A 22,189-nucleotide genomic window follows, 5' to 3' on the forward strand; every position below is an offset into this window, starting at 1 on the left:
GTTATGGTGGATGAAAGGCTGGATATGAGTAAACAGTGTGCCCTTGTAGCCAAGAAGGCTAATGGCATACTAGGGTGCATTAGGAGGAGCATTTCGAGCAGATCTAGAGAAGTAGTTATTCCTCTTTATTCGGCACTGGTGAGGCCACATCTGGAATATTGTGTCCAGTTTTGGGCCCCGCAGTATAAAAAGGATGTGGATTTGCTGGAGCAGGTTCAGCGAAGGGCAACAAAAATGATTAAGGGTCTGGAGCACAAGACCTATGGGGATAGGCTGAGGGATTTGGGCTTGTTTAGTTTCCAGAAGAGAAGACTTAGAGGTGATTTAATAGCAGCCTTCAACTTCCTGAAGGGGAGCTCTAACAAGGAGGGTGAGAAACTGTTCTTAGTAGTGTCAGATGGCAAAACAAGGAGTAATGGTCTGAATTTGAAGAGGGAGAGGTGTAGGTTAGATATTAGGAAAAACTACTTCACCAGGCGGGTGGTGAAGCATGGGAATGTGTTGCCTGGAGAGGTGGTGGATTCTCCATCCCTTGAGGTTTTTAAGTCCCAGCTGGACAAGGTCCTGGTAGGGATGAATTAGCGGGGGTTGATCCTGCTTGAAGCAGGGGGCTGGACTAGATGACCTCCTGAGGTCCCTTCCAGCCCTATGATTCTGTGATTCTGTGATATTACTGCAGTAACTGCTGTAAAGAATCATAAAAGATTATGGTGAGAAGAAACCACAGGCAATCATCTAGTCCAACACCCTGCTTGAAGCATGACCAATCTGAAAGCTTCTCAGCCTGGGTTTGTCAAGCCTGGCCTTAAAATTCTCTGAGGACTGAGATTCCACCACTTCTCTAGGTCACCCATTCCAGTGTTGCATCACTCTCTTTGAAAATAGTTTTCCTGAATACCCAGCCCTAGAGCTCCACCTCTGTAACTTGAGACCATTGCTCCTTATTCTATCATCTGCCACCGCTGAGAATAGCCTGTCTCCATCCTCTTTGGAATCCCCCTTCACTAGGTAAAGGCTGCTGTCAAATCCCACCCCCACTGCCCGCCCCATTCTTCTCTTCTGCAAACTAAATAAGCCCAGTTCCCACAGCCTCTCCTCATAAACCATGCACCCCATCTCCCTAATGATTTCTGTTGCACTCCACTGGGCTCTTTCCAATTTGTCTATGTCCTTTTTTTGGGGGAGGCCCCAAAGTGGTCTCAATACTCCAGATGTGGCCTCACCAGTACCATATAGAGGGGAATAATCACTTCCTTTGATCTGCTGACAGTGCTCCTACTAATGCACCCCAGTATGCCGCTAGTCTTCTTGGCAACAAGGGCACACAGTTGATTCATGTCCAGCATCTCACCTATTATAAGTCCCAGGTCCTTTTTTGCAGAACTGCCACTTTGCCAGTCAGTCTCCAGCCTGTAGCAGTGCGTGGGATTCTTCCATCCTAAATGCAGGACTCTGCACTTGTCTTTGTTGGACCTCATCAGATTTCTTTTGCCCAGTCCTCCAATTTGTCAAGGTCACTCTGGACCTGTTCCTACACTCTGGCATACCTACCTTTCCCCCAGCTTAGTGTCATCTGCAAATTTGCTGAGAGTTCAAACCAACCCATCATCTAGATCATTAATGATGATGTTGAACAAACCCAGCCCCAGGACTGACCCCCGGGGGATTCCACTTGATATCAGCTGCCTTCTAGACATTAAGCTGTTTATCACTACCCATTGAGCTCAATTACCTAGCCAGCCTTCTGTCCACCTTCTAGTGTATTCAGGTGGAAGGAAGCTGTCCCTCTATATTCTCCATTACCAGCTAATGGAAACCTCATGTGACTGGAAGCCTGGATTAGTCTTCTGCCCCATGCTTCTCAGAAGACTTCAGTGGCCATGCTGTTAACTATAAATCCCTACAATCACAACAGTTGTTATCGTAAGTCTTTATACACCCTTAGTTCCCCTATTATTTAAAGATCCCAAAACTCCTGACAATCCAAAGGCCAAACCCAGGGAGGTGCTGAGCAGGTACAATTCCCATTGAAATCAGTCGGATTTTCAAGTATTCAGTGCCATGAACAAATAAAAAATAACTTCCCCTCCCAGAAAGCACAGAAATCAATTACCTCTAGAGAGAATCATGGAAGCTGTTTCACAGCACACAGCAACAGGAGCTTAGGACAGGAAATGAGGGGCAGCATGGGATCCAAATGAAAGTGCAGAGAGGATTTAAGGAGGTAGATTGTAATTACCAAAACAGGAATTTGGCCCAGAGAGCCTAACCAGTTTTCCCTGTAAGCTGAACACTTGGGCAGACACCCAGGGTAGGGTCAGGTGCCACCCAGCTGATATAGCAGAGTGTCCACAGCCACCCAAAGCCAGCAGCCTGTGTGTCTATTGGTGGTGCACATCCACACAGGCCTTGGTGCACAAAACAAAATGTATTCTACCCACAGATGGAAAAAATTAGAGGAAACACTGATCCTGACCACTGCCCGAAACTCTCTGGGAAACAGATTGTGTCTTCCTGTATTGAGAACAATGCACAGTAGTTCATGGATGCTACCAGAATATTACTAATGCCACCATTCATGTGTGTCTGTGGGGCACCATCGGTGCAAAGAAAAAGACAGCTGAATGCCACATAGGGCCTTGCTTCTTAAAAGCTCCAGGCACTTTGCCTTTTGTCTACCACTTGGAATATATATTCTGGCTATAAACTGCTTCTTAAAGAGTTCCTGCACTTTGTACAAATAGCTATTTATGATACGCTGTCAATATTACTCCACAGAGAGGAGCGTATTGGGGATTGATGGAGCTCAGAGCCTAATTCATCAGTCACTTTTGCAACAATCCCTAAACAGATTTTAATTGTGAGGCCAGATTTACTCCAGTCATCTGCACAGCAAACATGTCTCCTCGCTGAAATAGAAAAAGACTTGATTCAGGATGCTCTTTTCCAATGTATATGTTGCATCAGTGTCGATAAAATATTTGCTGCTGCAAAATGTACGCCTGTCTCCTGTATAACGTAAAGCTCCTGGGAAAGGCAATGCTACCAGATTTAACACTGTTGAAACTTCTCAATTGAAAATGAAATGAATGGAACTTGAAACAGCCACACAATTAAAGGCACAATGCTACAAATCCTTGCTTCTCTCCTTCCCATCTTTACTGGAATGAGCTCAGTGCAGGTGAAAGGTGCTGGATTGACAGTCCTAATGACCCAAAACCTTCATTTAGCCATAGAACGAGGTCAGCACAGACAGGGACACCGAACGCTTCCTCCCCCGCCGACCTCTCTCCTGCATGTTGCCCTGCCAGTGTGCTTCAGTCTTGAGGCACATGGAGATGAGTTCACTTCCTAAGACCTATTCAGTTATTGGCCTCTCTGCTGAGACTGCCAACATGGGAGCCAATTAAACTAGCAGTGAGGGTGGCTTGAAGATATTGACGACTGTGCACAGAGATCCATCAACTTATTTCAAACAGCCCCTGAACAGCTTTTAGTCGCTCCTGAGCTTAGCTAGGTTCAGATCAGTGCATTGCAGTTTCCCAGCACTACCCAGCCTTGCTTAACTAGGTTCAGATCAGTGTACTGTGGTGTTTCCAGTTCCTTATCCCCATTATCTGTTATTCTGATGGAACTTCCTGTTTCCTGCAAGAAATCATTTGCTTATTCTCTTATTGCCAACCACAACAGAATTGCAAGGGAAGACACTTATATTTGGTGACTTTTATGTCAATGCAACTTTGTTCACAATAGGCCTCGATCCTCAAAGCTATTTAAGCACCTAATTCCCATTGAAAATCTTCCTAGATCTGGACCAGACAGTCACCTCAGCTGTCCAGTCCTGCACTGTCACAATACTTAAAACTCAGTACCTGATCCTGACACACTTTTCTTTTTCTTTCTTTCTTTCTGTTTCTTTATGACAGTATCCTCAGGCCTGGATTACAAAGACTCTTTGCAGCTCTGTGTGCCATTTTAACCCAGTTAGAGCAGTTTAGTTTTACAGTGCCTAAGGCACTTCCTAATAATATTTAGCTCAGGTTAAGAGTGCTCAATATGGCCTGACAGCTTGTTTACACTGGGGAGGTGCAGCTCCAGAACTCCCTGTATTACTACTCAGGTGAGAAATTCATTCTCTGGAATCAATTGACTGACATTTACAGGCATCATAGTTATTGTCTGTGAAAGTGTAAAGTTCTAGCAGACCTATTTGCATTCAGATTTGCATATTTCTCCCAGGGCATTATGGGTAGCATTGGCAAATCTGTTGCAGTTTTTAGTGAGCTGGACAGCTGAACTTATAAAAATATAAAGTAATCATTACTGATAACTAATGGACACTGTCAGGTTAAAAATCTTATGTTCTGTATGTTACAAATAGCACCTGATAATCCTGAAAATGAAAGAAATTTTCAGAATCTAATTTTATTTTCACTCTTTCTGGTGTTTGCTTGTTTTTGGTCTTTCTCTCCAGTGGCCAACGATGGCTGACTGATCAGTTTCATGTTAGCTTCCAGTCAATTTCACTTTTTGACTTTTATGAACTAACTCAGCGCAATGCAGCAAGGGAGATTTAGGTTAGACGTTATAAAAACTACTACAGGGTAGCTAAGCACTGGAACAAATCACCTTGAGAGACTGGGGAATCTTCACTGTAGGATGCTTTTAAGAATAGTTTAGAAGAAACCTTATCAGGAATGGTCCCACTAATCAGGGCTGTCCCTTGGGAGGGGGAGTGGGGCCTGAGGCAACCCCCTTTATGCCCCAAGCATGGGAACAAGAGTAACCCCCTGCCCCAGGCCCTGCTCCTGCTCCACTCCTGTCCCGCCCCCATTACACCCTTTTCCCAATTCCACCTCTCCTAAGATAAAGGACACAGAGGACTGCCTGGGAGAGTTTTGCATAGGGAGGCAGCAGGGGTCACCCCTCCGCACTTTCTTCAGCAGCAGGCGCTGGAGTGACCCAGCAGCTTGCTCCACTCACCTGCCCATCTCCCAGCCTGCTGCACTCTGGTTCACCACAGAGGCATGAAGCGGAACACCTGGGGCACAGCCTGCCCCCTTTGTTTCCCTGAGCCCTGTATCACTTTGGAGAGCAAAGCAGGCTAGGTCTGGGTCACTCCCCTTGCCATCCCAGGGGTGGAGTGGAGCTCAGCAGACAGGGAGATAATGGCAGAATGACACAGGTTGCTGTGATGCCCTGCTTTGCACAGCTCCCACTGCCAGAGTGAGTGCAGGGAGGGGGACTGACCCCTGCTGCTAGCTCATGCCAGGCCCTCACCTAGTCCCCCAGGCCATCCTGTTCCCGTGGATTCCATCCATAGGCCTCTTGAGGTGGCCACTGCAGGGCCCCATCTGCCAAACTGCAGGGCTTGGGGCGGAGGCCTTGACTGTAGCTGGGGATGGGGACGCTCCGTAGATAATGCTTCGTCCTATCACAGTGCAGGGGACTGGACCAGATGACCACTTGAGGTTCCTTCCAGTTCTATATTTCACTGAGAATGTTTGGGGAATGGCAGTTTATTTCAACAGAACTGGTTCCCTTGGAATTTTTCTGAACAAATCGATGGCAGCAATTGTATCGGTCTTTTTGTTTGTTGGGGCAGTAAGATTTTTATTACAGAAACCTAACTTTGGGGTCAAATGGCAGCCTCGAGATAGTGGCTTGAGGAATGTGAACCACTTAGCATAGGCCTCCTGTGCCTGGGAAAGGAAGAAAATATCTTGATACTCTCTCAGCTCTATTTCTGGGCAGCCTTCCTCAACAGCAGGGCTTTCTAGATGAAAGAGCTTGATGTGACTCCTGAGCCACTGGGCCAGTAAAGAGTTCTGCACAGTGTGAAAGGGAGAGACCTCTCAGAAATATAGAACAGAGGAGCTTCCAGTGTCAACGTGGCAAAGACTGCGACACGGGAAAGAGTGGGGTTTCTGTGTGATAATGGACAGCCCAGGAGTGATTTCTAACTCCTTGGTTTGCCGCTCAGTAGCCTTGCAGTGCCTTACTCCCTCTTCCCCCACTGGAGAAGTTAGACAACAAGAATATGGACATAAAGAGCAGAAGGAAGGCCAGTAATGCAGGCTGTGGTCTGGCAGTTAAATTCACCATCAAAACACCCTAATGTATTCTAGAGGCATTTTAAGTGCATTGCATTAAACACAACTGTAATATAAAAGCAGAACAGAAATACGGCTTTGAATTCCCCATTTGTGTTTTATTGCTCTATTCTGAGTACTATAAAACACATGGATATTTGCATGCAAGATGGAGCATTAGGTGACCCTGCAACTCAACTAGTAACATACTTGATTCGGGATAGGAATGTTAGGGGCTCATGATCTCCACCAGGTTCCTATTTACAGGTGACCCAGCAGCAAAGGCAATGGCTATTTTTGGGGTGGGGTGTTGAGCTGTACACACAGATGCACCCTTTGGACGGGTTGAGATTGGTTTGTAGACTCTCCCAAAACAGATCCCATTGCTTCAAATGGTGTCCCATCTGGGAGACTTGGCAGCCTCCACCACTTCAAGCTAGTGCAACAGCTGACAGCAGTTTCTAAGTCCTGGGCTGGTTCTGGAACCCTGGAGCTGGTGGGTCACATGATGCAGCACTCCAGTGGTGATTTAAAGGATGATTACCCCTTTGCCCATGCTCATGCCTGCTGGACTGTCCATCCATACTCCAGATTTCCCAGATTTCTTGCCCACCCATTCTCATTTCCTCTCTTCCCAGCTCCCTGACTCCCATTTCTTTGCCCAGCCAGCCCTAGGGCACATTCCCTGGTTTATCATCTGATTAGTCTGTCATCCCTATCTCGGTGCCCAGGTGCACCCCTGCCCAGGCTCTCTGTCTCAGTTCCAATCTCCTCACCACAGGTTCTTTGTCTAATTTCAGTATCCCTACTTCCCCCACCTCACCCCAGCCAATGGCACCCATCTCCTTGCTCTGGAAGTCCCATTTCTCATCAGATTCACCTTCATTCTTCTCCTATCTCCAGTGTTTCTCAGTTCCAGTCTCCTTTTAAAAAATCAGGCTGAGGCAGACGCTTGGTATGAAAAATGCCAGCCGAAATATTTAAAATTTGGCAAAGCTATAAGCAACTGAAAACAGGGTCTTATAAATGGGACATGTCAGGCAACCTTATTAATCGGTACTTTTATCAACCCAGCTTGAAAAAAATAAAAAATAATAAAGCTGAGGCACTGTCAGGGATTGATGTGTCAAAAGAAGAGATGCTGGAACAATGTGATTAATTAAGTAGCAATATATCACCAGGCCCAAGAGCTCTGAGGGAGCTTAAGAAAGAAGACGCTGATCTTCTAACAAAAGTATACAGAAAATCAACTTATAAACTTGAGGAGAGAAGGGTAGCAAATTTTGAACTTATTTTTTCAAAAGGCACTAGGAATGATGCCAGGAGTTACCAGTCAGGCCTTACTTAGTCAGGTCCATGATAAAATCATTGTAATGATATTTTACAATATAATTACATAGCACATGATCAGGATACAACAGAGATTAAATAGCATAGTTTTTACGACAGAAAAATAATATCTCACTAGCCAGTTAGAATTCTCTGAACTTTCAATAAAATGGTGAAGGAGAAATAGTTGATGTAATTTAGTTGGACTTCTAAAAAGACTTCAAGACAATCATAGAAATGTAGGACCAGGAGGGACCTCAATACATCAGTCTAGTCTTCTGCAATGAGGAAGTACTAAGTGTTATCTAGACCATCCCTGAAAGGTGTTTGTGTGACCTGTTCTTAAAAACCTTCAGTGATGGAGATTCCACAATCTCCCTAGTTTCCTTTTCTAGCACTTAATTACCCCAACAGTCAAGATATTTTCCCTAATGTCTACCCAAAATTCCTCTAGCTGAAATTTAAGCCCATTGCTTCTTGGCCTGTCCTCAGCATTTAAGAGTCACAGTTTATCACCTTCCATTTTATAACAACCCTTTACATATTTAAAGAAGTTTATCAGCTCCCCTCCCACCCCTCTCCCACACACATTCTTCTCTTCTCTGAACTAAACACACTCAATGGCCATGTCTACACTAGCCCCAAACTTCGAAATGGCCATTTTGAAGTTTACTAATGAAGCTCTGAAATGCATATTCAGCGCTTCATTAGCATGCGGGCGGCCACAGCGCTTCGAAATTGACGTGGCTCCTTTTCAAAAGGACCCCGCCTGCTTCGAAGTCCCCTTATTCCTATGAGCAGATGGGAATAAGGGGACTTCGAAGTAGGCGGGGTCCTTTCGAAAAGGAGCCCCGCCGGGACAAGCCGCGCGGCGGCAAGCCGCATCAATTTCAAAGCGCCACAGCCATCCGCATGCTAATGAGGCGCTGAATATGCATTTCAGTGCTTCATTAGTAAACTTCGAAATGGCCATTTGTGTGGCCATTTCGAAGTTTGGGGCTCGTGTAGACGTACCCAATTTTTTTCAATCTTTCTTTGTAGGTCTTGTTTTCTAGACCAATCAACCCTTTTGTTGCTCGCCTCTGGACTTCCTCCAAATTATCCACATCTTTTCCCCAGTGTAGCACCCAGAATTGGGCACAATACTCCATCTGGGAGGCCTCATTATTGTTGAGTAGAATTATTTCTTGTATCCTGCTTATGAAACTCTTGCTAATACATCCCAGTTTGATATTCCTATTTTTTTTTTTGCAACAGCATTACGTTGTTGATTCATATTTAGTTTGGTAGGCCTTATGACCTTTTTTGCACTGCTCCTTCCAAAGCAATCATTTCCCATTGTATCAGAGAGGTAGCCGTGTTAGTCTGCAGCTTTGAGAACAACAAGAAGTATTGTGGCACTTTATAGACTAACAGATATTTTGGAGCATAAGCTTTCGTGGGCAAAGACCCACTTCAGCAAAGACCTGCCCACAAAAGCTTATGCTCCAAAATATCTGTTAGGCGATAAAGTGCCTCAAGATTTCTTGTTGTTCCCATTTTATATTTGTCCAACTGTTATTCCTTCCTAAGTTCAGTACTTTATGTTTGTCCTTATTGACCATTTCGCCAATTTATCAAGATTATTTTGAATTCTAATCCTGTCCTCCAAAATGCTTGCAACCCCTTCCAGATTGGTATCATCTGGAAATTTTATAAGTGTACTCACTATGCCATTATCCAAACCATGTAGGAAGATATGAATAGAACTAGACCCGGAATAGATCCCTGCGGGACCCCGTTCAATATGTCCTTCAAGCTTTGCTATGGCCTTTTGATAACTGTCTGAATTGTTTTCCATCCAGTTGTGCACCAACCTCACAGTAGGTTCACCTAGGTTCTATTCCTTAAGTTTATTTATTTAAAACACAGCAAACCTGCTTCTCTTGTGGTATGCACGCAGAGACTACTGTGCCTGTAGCATGGGAAAATTTCCCATGGATGACAGTGATGTGCAAAGTGAATGATGCAGAGGAAACTGATGTCAACCCAGGTTACCAGAAAAGTCTCCAATGGGGCTGCCAAGGTTTTCTGGAAGTGAGACTATCAAAAGTCTTACTGAAGTTGAGACACACCACATCCACTGCTTCCTCATCTATTCACAAGGCTTTTTCTTCTGTTAGAAAAGGAAATTAAGTTGGCTTGACAAAATTTGTTCTTGAGAAATCCATGTTGACTGCTATTTATTACCTTATTTTCTTGTAGGTGCTTACAGACTGACTGACTGACAGATTGATTGACTATTTATGCCATTATCTTTCCTGGGTCCAAAGTTAAGCTGACTGTCGTATAAATTCCTAAAGTCATCTTTATTTTCCCTTTTTACAGGATAGGCATGCTATGGCTGTGGCTACACTATCCCTCCCATTTTTTTGGGCAGAAGGGTGCTTTCGAAATCAGGGCACCTTTTCAAAGGAAACTCAGCTACACAGCTATTTTTATTTTGAAATCAGCACTTTTGATGGCCCAGGGGGCCACAGTTAGGCAACTGAGGTGCTAAATATTCATATCAGCACCTCATTTGCATTTCCGAACAGCCATAATTTACACGCCCCTTCCGAAATGGAGGGGTAGTGTAGTCACAGCGTATCTGCCATTTTTCCAGTCCTTGACTATCTCCCCACCTCCACAGGATCTCATAGATCATCTAATTTGTCTGAGTAATTCTTAACTTGTCCTTTTCCTATTTTAGCTTCAAATGCTATTTTATATATATTGCTGTTCACTATGTTAGCTGTCCAATCACTGCTCACTTTTTTGGTGAAAACAAACAAAACCAGCATTTAACAATTTAGCCAGTGCAGCAATTTCTGTTCCAGTCTTTCCCAACTCATCGAATAATGGGCCTACCCTGTCCTTTGTCTTGTTCTTGTTTCTCCTGTACTTGTAAAATATTTTTATTACCTTTTGTGTTCCTAAATAGTTTAATCTTTTTTTTTCCCCTTGGCCTGGGCCTTTTTAATGTTGTCCCTACATGCCTGTGTGTATGTTTTTTGTACTCATCCTTTGTAATTTGACCTACTTTCCACTTTATTCCATTTTGACAGTCTCACAAATGAGTATTTAGACAGCTAAGTAGCCGTCCGGTGAGAGGCCAAGTACTGTCACAGATCAAACACTGGCTAAGGGAAAGAAAAGAAGAATAGAATAAAATGGACAATTTTCATCCTGGCAAAAGATCACCAGTGAGGTGAAACAAGGATTTGAGCTAGGATTTAGTTCAATATGTTTATCAGGATCAGGAAAAAGCTGTGAACAGCAATGTGGCAGAAACCGCAGATGACACCGATTTATTTAGGTTAACCAAAACCAACTGAGACTATGAGATCTGGTGTGTGCTCTAGGATGCTCTAACTTACAGGGGCCTCACTGGCCTCCAGAGCTAAATAGACACCAGAATATACAACTGTACCATAAAACCATCTTGGCCCTGTCTACTCCTAGTCTGCACCAGCTGTGCTGCATTTCTGAGGCTTAGGCAGCAAAGATACAGCTGGATCCCAGGTATAGGTTTTCTCAGAATCACAGCTATTACATTATGGACCCAGGTTCATTCCAGGTATAAGGCCACTGAAGTCCATGGAAGTGCATCAGAGATTACTTTGGTCCAATATTTATGAATTGCCCACCGTTTCAAGGTCCCTCAGTTCCCAGTGCAACCCTTCTAGAGTACCGTTAGGATTAAAGTGTTAAAAGGAGAGTTGTCTGCCCGCTTCAAAATACCTCCCAGCAAACTCTTCCCTATGAAACACTCAGGCTCCAATTACAAGGTAACTCTCTGTTTGCCGTGTTGTATGAAGTGGGACCTAGTAGACAGCACACTAGAGCAGGCTGCAGAAGACTCAGATTCTACTCCAAGCACTGGCCTCCAGTGGACAAATCCCTTCACCTCTCTGTGACTTAGTTTCCCCATGTATAAACTGGGGATGCTGATGCTGACCTAATTTGTAAAGTGCTTTGAGATCTACTGTTGGAAATTGCTAGGGGTGTTACCAGGCTGGGCGTTTGGCATGAAAGCTTTTTGGCTACAGGACTCTAATCAGCCCATTTGCGGATAACACAACAGCATGTATGTTTATGGAACAATATAAATTATATATTTTTTCAACCACTGGTCACCTCAATCCAGATCCCTTGTCCCTGTGCAGTTGTGACAGTGGTACCTTAATTTCCCTAGGAGGAAAGGAAATTCAGAGAGGCTCAGCCTAAGCTGCTCAGGGAGTTAATAGCTTTATTATCTCTGATCCCAGTACATAGGAATTCCCATATTCACACTCCCATGGATGGGGCATCTCCTTCCTCAGCAGCTGGCATCCAGTGGGTGATACCGGGCACATATGCATAGATCACAGCTCCCAACCTGTCAGATTGCCCCCAGGTTTAACTGCACCACAAACAGATAACTGATGGTGGATTTCTCAGGCAGCAAGGCTCTGTGCTCAGCGCATGACAAATACTCCCTGCTCACCCTTGAATATTTCATTGCAGAAAGCAGTGAGCAATTAGAAGCAGCTTTCTTTGGCCCTCAAAGTGTTGGGTTTGGTGGGATTATCCTCTAAAATCCTGTAAAAAGGGGTGAGAGCACCACACAGGCTCCCACAACATCCTGCTGCACAGCATCCCCAAATCAATGGGTAAAAAGAAGGAAGAATAGACAGTATCAAGTATGAGCAACATTGATCTGCAGGGTGGCAGGCCCCAAGTAAAAACTAACTGCCCAGGAGACTTTATAAATGGCCACAGTTGTTTCAGAGGCTGGTGTCATGTTAAAGATCTGCTGATGTCTGCAAAGAGAAGGCCCAGGATCCAATCCTCTATGCTGCTGAGCACTTCATCGGGCCCTCATCTCTTGGATACATCATTTAGTGGAATAGGGGCTGCTGCCAAAGGCACCCAGATGTATCTGCACATTGAGCAGATGCTACTTTCCCTCTCCTCCATGTCATTTTCCTCCCCCTGGCCACACACATTGTCCCAAGGGGATTATAGGTATAGCAGATCTTGGGGACACCTTTTCTCAGAATCCCTTATGTTGCATTGTGGCACCAAATTCACTTCACTCCCCATCTCCTCATTATTTAGATGGCTCCTTTCTTGGCCATACATGTGGGCACCTCTGTTCTCCCAGCCCTCAGTTTGACATGCCTCATTCCTGCAGGAAAATGCTGCCCTTCCATGTTCCGCTTCCACCACCTTGGAAGTGAAGCTCTGAACAGAAGAATTCCTGCCCCACTCCATATCGCTGTCCTACTGAGCAAGGATTCCTTCTGTCCTACTGTGAGCCAGTGTCAGAGGGAGGGTGATCATTTCCTCACTTGCTCCTAATAAAAGTGAACTGAAACTGGAGCAAGAAGCATAGCATCCAGCCACAAGCAAAGGATTGGCTCCAAGACCACCTATTGCTCTATGCCATGGGTCCCTGTTGCATGCTGAGTCAAGCTGGACTGCTGTGTGAGGCTCCAATCACTGAACCCCTGTGTGCTCTAAGCCTCTGGAGGCTGAGCAGGACCTAGACACTGACCCTAGCTTGAGGGCCCTAGACATGCTCTCATAATGCAGATTCTCTGGGTAGCCTCCCTTTCCTAGAGCTCAGAGCCATGGCCCCACTGTCTTGCTCATGGGACCAATGGGGATTCCCTAGATTCTCTCAGAGTTTAAACACATCTCACAACTACATCTGCATGGGCTCTCTTGGGTGACAGAGCAACTCCTCAAGGGCATGCAGCTGGTGCAACACCCTATACAGAACATTAGATATTACCCAAGAGTCTAGAATGGTGGTTCTGAACCAGGGGTACATGTACTCGTAAGTGTATAAGGGGGCCTTCCAGGGGCACATCAACTCGTCTAGTTTTATGTGTCTAGTTTTACAAGAGGCCACATAAAAAGCAATCGCAAAGTCAGAAAAAACTAAAATTTCATACAGTGATTTGTCTCTACTGCTCTATATACTAAGCACCATACTTCTATCCAAGTTGATTTATTTTAAAATTATATGGTAAAATTGAGAAAGTAAGCAATTGACTAGTAATAATGAGCTGTATCGCTTTCGTATTTCTATGTCTGATTCTGTAAGCAAGCAGTTTTTAAGTGAAATGAAACTTGGGGGCATGCAAAACAAATCCAATGCCTGAAAGGGGTCCAGGAGTCTGAGAAGCTTGACAGCCAGTGGTCTAGAACACCCTCGCTCATCAATTTAATCACAAAAGAAATACATAGGCACATAGAACAATAATAAACTCTACACACATTTCCCTGCTTCTGTTTCTTCACCATTCTGGAGCCCTCTTTTGGGTTGGGGAGGAACAATCATAAGCGATTTGCTGGTCAGGGAAGAAAACATCTCCAGCCCAAGGCCCCAGCAGAGCTGAGCAAAGCTAAAACAAGAAGAGGGCAGGCCGCTGATCAGTGAAGAGAAAATAAAGCCCAACTGAACAGCTCTCAGGACAACCCTTTGCTTACCCAGCCTCGGGTATGAGTTCTCTAGGGTTGCCGGGATCCTCATGTTGCGGCCTCTGGTTTGACTTCTCAACCCTGCCACTCCTTAAGCCAACTTCATTTCTCTGACTTTGGTTAGTCCCATAGATAACCATGTCCACCCTGCTTCAGAAGCCTTGCTCATCTCTTCCCCTCCTGCCCAAAAAATCCTGTGTAACTCTCTGTGCATACTTTCCGTCCAGCCTGTAGCGATGCCATGGATTTCAAACACCAGCTGCGGAAATGATTTGTTTTCTTTGTGCCATATTTGGGAAAATTCAAATCTCCAGACGCCTCACCAACCCACTGCAGTTGGTCAGGAGAAAACTGGTTCTTCTGGGCTTCCTTCAGCTAGCCTATTCTCCCAAGATGCCTCCAACTTACTAGGCAATTGCTGAATTTTTATGAACTCCTGTGATTGGGTGGACTAAGCCCCAATGTCCTACAGGTGGCCAGAGGCCTTGCCAAACCCCACCCAAGGGAGATGAGCAGGAAAGAGGTCCTCCAGGCAAGACAGAGTGGCCATCTCTGTGACAGCCAATTACGACTCGGCAAGCCTGTATAAAAGAAGCTGATCAGGCAGGGCCTGAAGTTGTGTCAGTTGGAAGCTACAGAGAAGGAAATAGACACTGGTGTATTGGATAATCACAGGATGACTATGAGAGGCACCTTACCAAATTCGTGAATGTGAAAAAATTCCTCATGGAGCGTGAAATCTGGTCTCTGCCCATGAAAGTTGGCCTGATGTGTGTTTTTCACCTATATTATACAGATTTCGCTGAGGAGGTCAGAATTTCTCAAATTGAGGATCCTGACCCAAAAAGGTGTTGCAGGGGAGTGGCAAGGTTATTTTAGGAGAGTCATGCTCTTGCCACCACTACTTCAGAGTGAAGGCAGCACTGCCACCAGAAGTGGTGAAGAAGTAAAGGCAGCAGTACCACAGTGCCCCCTACCTTGCAATACCTCACCCAACTCCTTTTTGCTCCAAGATCCCTACAATTACAACACTGTGAAACTACAAATTTAAATAGCAGAAATAATGAATTTATTATTTTTAAAACCCTATGGCCGTAAAATTGATCTAAATGGACTCTGAATTTGGTAGGACCCTAACTATGGGTAACCACTGTGATGCAGCTGTGAAAAAAGGTAAATACAATCTGAAGATGCTTCTGTAGAGCTACTTCCAGAGTGTTATTACCATTGTGCAAGCCACAATGGCTTGAACTTGGATGAAGTTTTCTAACTTTCCAATATGGAACCACCCGCTGAGGGAAGTAGTGAGGGGCAAAAAACTTAATTTGTTTCAAGACAGAGCTTGTTAAATTTATGTAGGGGTTGGTAAAATGAGGTTGCTTATAATGGCAGACATCCATGCCTGCTATTAGCAAATAGCTCCAGTGGCTTCAGATGTGACACTAGACAGGGAGGACTCTGAGCTAATACAAAGAATTCTTTCCCAGGTGTCTGGCTTATACACAGGTCAGCAACCTGAGGCTCCGGAGCCACAAGTTGCTCTTCAAAGACTCCTTTGTAACTGCCAACACTGTAATTGCAAAGTAAAAAGGAAAACCCTCCTGATTATTTTGGATAAATAGTGAATGTCCCTTACAGCACAGCTATGAACATCTCCAATCTAAACAGCAAACGATATGTGATCTCGAAACTTTGGATAGTTTCCCCTATTAATATGTGCAGTTCATTGTGGAATATGATACCATATCTGTGTTTTGATTGTGCTGCTTAATAAAGTCTTGATTGTGAAAAGGAAAAGGAAGCTGGTGGCATTCCTGCTGTGAAGGGCAACACACATTTTAAGAAAGAAAACTGAAAGGTGAAGTAAAGTTGGCATCAGTGAAGTGGGTTTGAGAGTGAAAGTCCAGAAGATAGTAGTACAAAACACACGCGTGTCAAGTGTGGAGGAAGAGAATACGTAAAAAGTTTGTGAGTGTCCTGCAGTAAACATGTATCACATTACAAAGCATCACGTGTGTGCTGGTCTTAAAATATAAGTTACAAAATGTATGATTTGACATCATTAAGAACCAACTCGTATTCACATGTATTGCAGCTCTTAAATTATTGAGTTTTTACCAGATTTAAAAAAATGCCTCTTCTTGCTATTTTGGTTGCTGACCCCTGGGCTTGTAGGTCTCGTGCACATGCTCTGAGCCTAACTGGTTGCTATATTTGGGCTTGGGCAGAACTCTTCTCCTGGGTCACACTGGCAGAGACTGGGGAGAGAGATGGTGAGTGTCAGCTTCCTATGCAGTGGTGGGCAAGGGTAAACTTGCTTGTTTGACCTATGTAAAGGTGGATTCCTTGTACCTTGAAGTCTTTAAACCAAGATTTAAGGATACCAATAACTCACCCAAAGATTAGGGGCCTATTATCAGAGTGGGTGGGTGAAGTTCTGTTGTCTGTGATGTCCATGTCAGACTAGATGACCGTGATGGTCCCTTGTGGCCTGAAAGTTGATGAGTTAGAGAAGAATCTTTCAGTGCAGCTGAACATTTCTGGATCCACTGTAAGTTCAAGGCAAGAAAAGGTGGCACACAGAGTACCCACTATATATATAAGCAGAAGTATTCAAAGACATACAGGTCACACATGTGGGAAATCCAGGGCTGTAAGGCACCTTGCTACTACCTGCCCCTTGCATGTGAGAATAAGTTCCCCAACTCCATCAGCTATGGATAATCCACACACTTCCCTCCCAGTCTGCCCAGGCCTCACTCTGTTGCTGCAGGTTAGCAACAAGCACATCCAGCCCCCAAGCCTCTCTCTGGAATGTCTAGCCCAGTTCCACAGTAGTTACCGATCCACTATCCCCATTTTCATCAGTGAAATGGCATAGACATTATACTTATAAAGTTTGCAGGTGGTAGCAAGCTGGGAGGGTTTGCAAGTACTTTGGAGAACAGGATTATAATTTAAAATAATCTGAACAAACTGGACAAATGATTTGAGATAAACAGTCTGATGTTTAATAAGAACAATTGCAAAGTGCTCCACTTAGGAAGGAAATGCAAATGTAAAGTACTCCACTGTCAAACATACAAAATGGGAAATGACTGCCTAGGAAGGAGTACTATGGAAAGGGATCTAGGGGTAACACTGAACCATACGATTAATGAGTCAATAGGGTAATACTAATGTTACTGCAAAAAAATATTATTCTGGGATGTGTTAGCAGATGTATTGTAAGTAAGAAATGAGAAATGATTCTTCTGCTCTACTCTGCACTGATTAGGCCTCGACTGGAGTATTGTATCCAGTTTCATGTACCACATTTCATAAAAGATGTGGACAAATTGGAGAAAATCTAGGGAAGAACAATAAAAATGAATAAAGGTCTAGAAAACATGACTTACAAGGGAAGACTGAAAGAATTGTGATTGTTTAGTCTAGAAAAGAGAAAACTCAGAGGAGACATGACAACAGTCATAAAGTATTTAAAAGGTTGTTACAAGGAAGAGGTAGAAAAATTATTCTCCTTGATCTCTGATGATGGGACAAGAAGCAATGGGTTTCATTTATGGCACAGGAGGTTTAGGTTGGATTTTCAGAAAATTTTCTAACTGTAAGGATGGTTTAAGCACTGGAATAAGTTGCCTAGGGAGGCTGCAGAATGTCCGTGACTGGAGATTTTTAAGAGTGGGTTAGACAAATACTTGTTTGATGGTCTAGATGCTGCTTGATCCTGCCATGAGTGCAGGGGATTGGACAGGATGATCTCGGGGTCCTTTCCAGTCCTATGATCCTATAAATTTGGCTCCGTCTGTGGATAAGCCTTCGTTATGAAGAGGACAATATGCAATAAGCACATGGCCATTCAGAGAGATAAGTGCCTCTTCTTTCCTATCTGACATGAGCATGTTTATTAGCTTAATTCACATGCCTTAAGAACATATTTTAGTACTAATAGATAATTCCTTATCTATTATCCATACATAAATAAATTTTGCAATAATCATGGCAATCAGAGGGCTATTGACTGTTCATAGAGACCCCACACATCACCCTTTGGCAAACTCAATATGCATGCATCTGATTCAAGGGATCCCTGTAAAACTCTGTGCATGCCCTGTGCCTTCTGCAAATTTGCACCAAGAGGTTTCTGAGTCGCACATAACAGGTCATGTTGCTAGCAGAATGCCAAGATGGCTGGGTCCCCTACAGGATACAACTAAGAAGAGCATCTACCCACTTTCAAACAAAGGTAGCTTGGGCAATTGTATCTGATCATAAGCATAGTAAAAGAATCACAGATTATCATGTATATTGTACATCATTTGTAACATTGGCATTTTATTGGCCCTTGTACTCAGGAGCTCGCAATTTAAACTGGGTAGTGACTGTCTCCCCATGCAAAGAAAGGTGACATGAAAGGGAAGGAAAAGAACCCAAAGAGAATGGAATCCCATTCCGCCACTCTTGGGAGAGCATGGATGGATATTGTTAACAGGTCCTTTATTAGGAGGAAGGGATCTGTATTTAGTTCTTTGGGTGATCAGAAGAGTTGGTTGGACAATGGCTACACAGAAAGAGAAATTTTTAACGTTCCCTCAAAAAAAAACAAGTAAGTAAAAGAAAACCAGTTTTTGAACCAAATAGCTTTGGGGTGTCTGATTTTCTGAAAATACTTTTCAAGGCAAACCGACACATTCTGTAAGAATTTTAATTTAGTCAAGACCCAATTTTTTTTAAAAAGGTTGATATGGAAAATATTTGACCAGCCCTAATGATCAAAAGTTGATAGTGTCAGAGCAGAGAGTCTCAGTCTCTGACTTTATGTCTCCCTGTGTGATTGAATGTATATGACTTGTCTGCTCATGAGAAACACCAAATCACTTACATGTCGGCAAAACTGCTGGTGGCTTCTTCCTCACTTTCCCAGAATCAGAGTTGTGCCTTTTGCTAGACTGACACTATCCTCTCTATGTGTAGAGTAATTTCACCAGGTAGAGAAAACCCAAGGTTTGAGTGTGACCTGCACACTTTCACTGCGACAGAAATCCTTGCCAGGAGAACAAATAGGGCCAAACACAGAGGCAAATTATAAGGTGGTATAAGTTAGCCTCCTCTCCATTCCAATAGATTACCTTAGACCTTTCACCCATTCTGTAGATGGGAAATTGGTGCAATTTACATACTGGGGGGCCTGAAGAAGGTGCAAGGGTGATTTTGCTGGCATGTTTTTGCCTCATCTTCTTACGTACTTCCTCTGGTACAGCCATCATGGCTACAACCAGCTCCTCGGTGTCAGCTATACGAATTTTGACTCCTTTAAGGCATGTCTACAGTTTTCTATGCTATTGTTACTATATTGGGTTATAGAGCAAAAGAAGTGGTGAAACCCTTTCCTGTAGACACATATATACTTATGTAAGGGTTCCAATTCTGTTCTAGTTTATACAGCCGTGTGAGGATGTTTAGATCAGTGTAACTGCGAGCTCACTAGGGATTGTATTGCTTTGATAATAGTGGCATAAAATCAAACCCTGCACTAAAATAGTTAAATCAGTACAAAGCCTCTTTGTAGTCCAGCCCTTAGACTCAATGGGCCAGTGTAAGGGATAAGATTTCTAAGGGTTTAGAGTGAACGAGTCTAACTTGGCACAACATTCCATACACACTGAGGCCGGGTCTGGACTTGGGGAGAAAGTTTATATAAGATACACAACTCTAGCTATGTAAATTGTGTAGCTGGATTTGACATAACTTACACTGATTTTCTGTGCCATCCCCACAGTGTCAACTTCCCTTATTCTCACAACTATGAGGGGTACCAGGGTCAAATGGTGGCACCTGCAGCATTCAATTTATCAGGTCTAGTAAGGACCCACTAAATCAAACCCTGGAAGATTATCAGCCTCTGGACGGTTGACCCTCTGGAAAGTACAGACAAGCTCTGAGGAGGCCCGAGGATGATGGAAGTTTTATCAGTGGCATTCTTGACTTACCTGGAAATTAAAGTTGCAAATCTGAACGGCTGGGAATTCTGTTGTGGGTTTAGAGGATAGTTTTTGACCACCTCCTCTCAGAAACACCTGTAAAAATAGTTGGATTTAAAAACTTCTCTGCTTCTTGTCCCTCCACTTTTCCTCTCATTTCTTCCTTTGGACTGCCCAACAGCATCTTTCTGTGGATCACCCTTCTCGAGTGGAGGTAGCCAGCTACTCCCCAGAGTCACTGCGTTCTGACTACCCTCCAACACACACACACACACACAAAATGCAACATAAATTGCCATTTGTCACTTCACAGATTCCTTCCCAGCCACCTTAATTTGTGATTTCTATTTCAGGAACTCCATGCTGGAGCATTGCTGATTAATTCCTCCTGTAGGAACTAAAAGTAGCTGTAATCCCAAGGACTCGGGGAGGAATAGGGGGAAGGGCTCTTGAAACATCCACTGTAAAAATCGACAGTCTTAATTGTGGCATGGAAATCATAGCAATTGGGCTGCCTGCAGAATGATTTAATTTGTGTCTTAATGGACATGATGCTTTGCTGATAAAAGCCTGGAAGTGCATTTTAAAAACAAAATTGAAAATGATTGTTCTGTCATTGCCTGATGAACATTCCACTTGCAACGTGTATGCTCCTGCTTGGAGAGTGCAAAGGGAATAAGAAGTCTAACCAACACATTTGCGCACTTGCCTGTTTGTTAACCTTGAAGTATGGGGAGGTGAAGGGAAGAACAAGTAAACAGGAAGTTCTCCAACTCTGAAAGTAACACGTTGGGAAGGGGGAGAAAAACTACAGAGCCAAGAGTCAGTACTCAGTGAAAGCTCCAGAGCTAGGCATAAGAGATGCAGGGATGTATCGGGGGCTTTGCAGGTTTATTGGAATTAGAGATGAACCCAATCCAAATCTCTAGATCTCAAGAATCCTCTGCTTTCGAGTAATTCAGACCCAGGGGCATAAGTCACTACTAGCTGACAGGGACAGCCGTTCCACAGAATGAGTCAGACCCAAATGCTGAAGTCAAACACCTCAAACTGGGCCAGGTGGTATTACAAGCTATTAAGCCAGCCCCTCAGATGACATCTTAAAATGAGGGAATTTGCCAGACCTGCTAGGTGAAGATATTTTGGGGGTCAGGGAAGAACTGTTCACCTGGAGTATTGTGCCCAGTTCAGGAAAGCTTTGGAGACGGTATGAAGGACAACAAAATGATCAAAGAAAACAAGACGTATGGGGGAACACTGAAATAATGAGGTTTGTTTAGTATGGAAAAGAGAAAACCAAGAAGGGACATAACAACAGTTTTCAAATACCTAAAAGGTTGTTACAAGAAGGAAAGAAGAAAATTATTCTCCTTAACCTTTGATAACAGGACAAGAAGTGATGGGCTTAAATTGCAGCAAGGGGCATTAGGTTGGAAGTTAGGAAAGCTTTCCTGTCCGGGTGACTAATCACTGGACTAAATTGCCTAGGGAGGTTATGGAATCTCCATCATTGGAGGTTTTTAACAGCGGGTTAGACAAATAGTGGTTAGAACTGATCTAGATGGTGCTGTGTCCTGGTGTGAGGGCAGGAGGCTGGACCTGATGACTTCTTGAAGTCCCCCCCCCCACCACATTTCTAGGACTCTATGATATTTTAAATCAAGGACCAGAATGTCATACAAATATTAGGAAACTCAGCTGGTATTTGGAACTGGGCGGCAGTCACCCTTTCAAGTTATTTCATAATTGTCTATCATGGTATTTCTGCATATGTGATACTAACCATTGCCACAGACATGACACTGAATCACTGGTTTAATCTGATAGGACAGTGCCTGTTTTTCATAACGCACCATGAACATGAAACTCCTGGAGTCCCCAGCATTGCTCTCCAGACACAGATCCACCTCCTAGTACAGGTTGAACCTCTCTAGACCAGCATCCTGGAGACCTGACAAGTGCCAAACAGAGAATTTGCCAAACCACAAGAGGTCGAGATTGTCAAGCAGCATTACCAAAACTGCCATTGCTTACAGGGCTCTTAGCAGACATTTAGGGGTAAATTAGAGCTAAACAACAGTGCAGAACACTGAGATCCAGGCCTGGTGGCTGTAAGCAAACTTCATGGGACTGCAGGAAACTTTGCCATACTCAACGATAAGTGGACATATGGCTAACAAAAATTATACTGAACAACTGGTGCTGCCAGATGAGAGAATGCCAGACTAGAGGGGTCCAACCTGTACTCGAAAGTGTTAGGAGCTGCTGCCCACCTTCTCAATTATCTTGAAGTTG

The sequence above is a fragment of the Carettochelys insculpta genome, chromosome 3, assembly GCF_033958435.1.
Source record: "Carettochelys insculpta isolate YL-2023 chromosome 3, ASM3395843v1, whole genome shotgun sequence".
Classification (NCBI taxonomy): Eukaryota; Metazoa; Chordata; order Testudines; family Carettochelyidae; genus Carettochelys; species Carettochelys insculpta.